Source organism: Cyanistes caeruleus, chromosome 5 (assembly GCF_971803275.1).
Source record: "Cyanistes caeruleus chromosome 5, bCyaCae1.hap1.1, whole genome shotgun sequence".
Lineage (NCBI taxonomy): Eukaryota > Metazoa > Chordata > Aves > Passeriformes > Paridae > Cyanistes > Cyanistes caeruleus.
The window spans coordinates 55,616,606-55,620,757 of NC_141705.1; positions in this window are offsets into that span (position 1 = coordinate 55,616,606).

Consider the following 4,152-nt stretch of genomic DNA (forward strand, 5'->3'; position numbering starts at 1 on the left):
GGTATCCGGTTCTGCAAAAAACTTAACAGATGTGTCAAATTCTGCAGGTGGCCCAGTGATATCAGCAGGAGTTCTGTGCACAGGTTTCAACGTGTACTAGTATTGCCAGACTTTTGAATTTCAGACAACTGACTTCACATTCTAAATCCTTCCCTTCCATCCATTTGCACAAGAATACTCTTTGTGTATGGAGTTCTGCTGAGTACTTTTTGAAATGCCAAATATGTTGTGCACGTTTTAGGTAACATGACTTCTCCACAGTGACTTGAATATTACTTTTCATTTACTTTGCCTTGCATCTCTTTTAAAACCACAGGCTAGTTTTGGCAAGCATTAAGAGCTCTTAAATAGTTTGTAATCTGTTTTTAATATGATCCTAGTTGAAGTTCAAGCTGAATAAACATAGGGCTAAAATGAAACCTGATGTCTTTCTGCTTTACACTGGGAACTGCTACAAACCACAGGGTAAGGGCTGATTTATTTGCACAGCAACAAGTCCTAAAAATGAAGAAAAAAAAATTAAAAAAATTTGGTGTACTGGCTGTTTTCTCTTAATTATTCTTTGGTGACCTTTTGGAGTTCCAGGAGGCAGAAAGCAGCTAGTCTGGCCAATTGTTTACATTGCTCTGACGGAGAACTGTCCAGACAGTTACTTGCTGAAACAAGAGAGAATGTTCTCTCTTGATGTTTAAAATTCATTGTCATTTAACTGTTTTACCATGCTTGCTTGGCCAGCAAATTACTGCTGGATAAACTGAGGGAAATGGTTTCTGATTTCTCACTTGGAAATGATCAGAATCAGGCTGGGGCACGTAACACAACCCAAGCTGCATGAGGTCAGGATAAACCTGGAGATGGGGAGGGTATAGGTTGTTTTATCAGTACACAGATTTTCAACCACATAACAGAAGTTAGGCCACAGCACAAGTTGCACAGAGTTAACAACTCTTTTTTCACTATGCCCAGGCTTGGTGGATTTTCTAAAGCTTCATTTCCTCAAGTTACCTGATACCATTAAATTTGCTTTCCCCCTACCCTCCATTCTTTATAAGTTCTAACTCTTGTGTCTGAGAGAGAGATGGAATAGTCTGAATATGCTGTTTTGAAGCACATTAACTCACTTATTAGTCACCAGAAAAGTAAACAGAAGTATCTTGAAAAAATGCATCTTTATTCTATGGAAGCACTGAAATTTTAAAGCTCTCACTTCCTCAGCAGTTGATATTGGCATTGCTGTCAAGCTTGCATTTTCTGGAGTGGGTCAAAAAACCCAGGAGCCAATTACAATTAGCCAGAATTGTAGTTTGTTTGCCCAGGGATCTTCTATGTCTATGACACAAAGAAATACTCTTCTCTCCTAAAATCCATTTTGTTTTGAAGTAACACATTCTGTTCCCACATGCTGATGTTTTATAGTAACAATAGAGATAAGATGGGGCTGTGGGTGACGCTTTCCACAGCCCAAATACACAGAAAAAGCAGAGGTCTGGTTTACAGTCCGAGCCTGCAGACACGGTGGATGGTCTCATGTTAAAGCCCAGCCCAGATGCTGGGTTTCATGCTAGCAGATCCATGAGGACTAGGCCTGGATTTTAGAAGAACTTGTTGGGCTTTGTTCATGCTTAATTCCCTTAGCATTGCTGTTATGAGGACTACCCCATCAAAATCAATCTGCACTGCTACCGTATCAAAATGGGAAGAATAAAGAAGCAAAACATCTGAGCAGCACAAACCAGGCATGTTCTGTGCTTGCAGTGTTGACTCATAACTGTAATTCCTTACCTCCTTCCAAGTTCTGATCTCCTCTCAACTCTTGCCAAGTGATTCATAACCACCTGCACTATGCAAAGGAGGCCTGAGCAGCACCACTCGGAGTCGTTCATCACCCGTCACTTCCCTGGGATATTCCTCCCTGCCAGGGAGCCCACGGGCTGCCTTCACTCTTGTCAGCCTGCACCAAAACAAACCAGAATAAATCTGCCTGTACTTGCAATTACTTCAGTAAAATATTTCTGCTTTAATCAAAGATGTTGTCTGAGAACACAGGAGACAAGGGGAGAGAAAAGCAATGTTTGCCCTTGAATCTGAGAGGGAAACAAAAAAATAATAAAAATTGGAGCCTCTTTACCTAGATGAAGTCTAAATCTTTTTTCCAATAGATTTCTTGTATGTAGAGTAACAAGGGTTGTCTGATGAAGGGAATTGTAGGGGTAAACAGGAATCAAGAAAGCCAGGTAGTCTATTGCATTGAGAAACCTGTCACAGAGAGGAGTTGGAGGTAGAATCACCACAGAACAGAGCCTGAAGAAAATACATAGCACCGTCCTCTGACATAGTCACCAAAATGGGAAAAGTACCAGGATATGTGTGCAAATGCTGGGACCCATGACTTGGCAGTATGTCATCTTCCTTCGGAAACAGCACTGCAATATCATTTTGTTATATTTCACATTATATGTGACACTGTCCGAAGGGACAGAGCAGGCCTTTGTGTGAATCTAAAACCTGAAGATTTGCAAGTAATTTCTAGAATCCACAGTGAGACCACGTGCATGTTCAAGTCCTAATTCCAGAGAGAGAGTTGTGTGCACAAAGGTCCTTTGTGTTGGGGTTCCTTTTACTATAAGTTGCATGGACAGCACGATTACTTTAAAACTAGTTTTTATGGGTATTTCTTTCTATATCATCTGTTTAAAGAAATGGGAAAGCAGGTAGGTAGGATTGTGTGATTGCCTCCAAAACCATCCTGGCCACAGGGTGTGAGGTTTATTCAAGCTCCTTCTATGCTTGAATGTAGAAATAGTAGCTAGAAGCACCTGTCTTTCAAGCTTTTAACTACCAGGGACAAGTTTTCTTCAATTAGTGAAAGATCTGATGCATGTAGTTAGCCTCACTTGTAAAGCCCAGGTTCTGACCTGGCTGCTGCCACTCCACAGGAAGAACCTCGGTTGGATGTTCTGAGGGGTCAAAAAATGGAAATTAAGCATAGATCAGTAAATGTTAGGAGGGGTTGGAGAACAGAGAAAGTTGGAGTATTGCTCCCTAAATCTGAGGTTCAGTTGCATCTTGAACTGCCCATATGCAGCTCCATTTCCCTCATCTCAGAAGGTTTAGAGGTACTGCAAAAGCGTTGGTAGAGGATAGTGAGACTTGTCCAAGCTGTGGAACCCAGAATGACTGGGTAAACCTGGACTTTTCACCCTAGAAAAGTGCTGACTGAGGGTGCTGTGCAAGAAGGGGAGAAGACTCAGAGCGCTCTGGAGAGTGCACATGGAAGCAGAGTGTTTGTCCCTCCATCCAAGAGCAGTGGGGCACCAGATCCAAGCCAGTAAACCGAGCTGCAGAGAAAACGAAGGGCGGTGGGTGAGGAGTTGGAGCAGATCTGTGCAGGACCCTTTTGAAGCTGGATGAGATGGGGAACTGGATGAGAACTGGGAAGAGAGACGGAACGGCAGCGGGCTGAGGAAATCCTGTGTGCTGGAAATACAGCCTGGGAGACTCGAAGGAGGCATTGCGTATGTGTGTATGTGTATGTGTGTGTGTATGTGTGTATGTGTGTATGTGTGCATGGGTATGGGTATGGGTATGGGTATGGGAATGGGTATGGGTATGGGAATGGGAATGGGTATGGGTATGGGAATGGGTATGGGAATGGGAATGGGTATGGGAATGGGTATGGGAATGGGTATGGGTATGGGTATGGGAATGGGTATGGGAATGGGTATGGGAATGGGAATGGGTATGGGTATGGGTATGGGAATGGGAATGGGTATGGGTATGGGTATGGGAATGGGTATGGGTATGGGAATGGGTATGGGAATGGGTATGGGAATGGGTATGGGAATGGGAATGGGTATGGGTATGGGAATGGGTATGGGTATGGGTATGGGTATGGGTATGGGTATGGGTATGGGAATGGGTATGGGAATGGGTATGGGTATGGGAATGGGAATGGGTATGGGTATGTGTGTATGTGTGTGTGTGTCCCGTTCCTGCCCACCCGCAAGAACGCCTCTCTTCAGAGCGCTGACAGCGGAATGCTGCCGGGCCAGCGGGGCAGCAGCTGAGGGCACGGCTGGCGGTCCCCGGTGCCACCTGCCCGCCCCCGGTGTCCCGGCAGGGCCCGCTCGGGGGCGGCCGGCCCGCACGGCG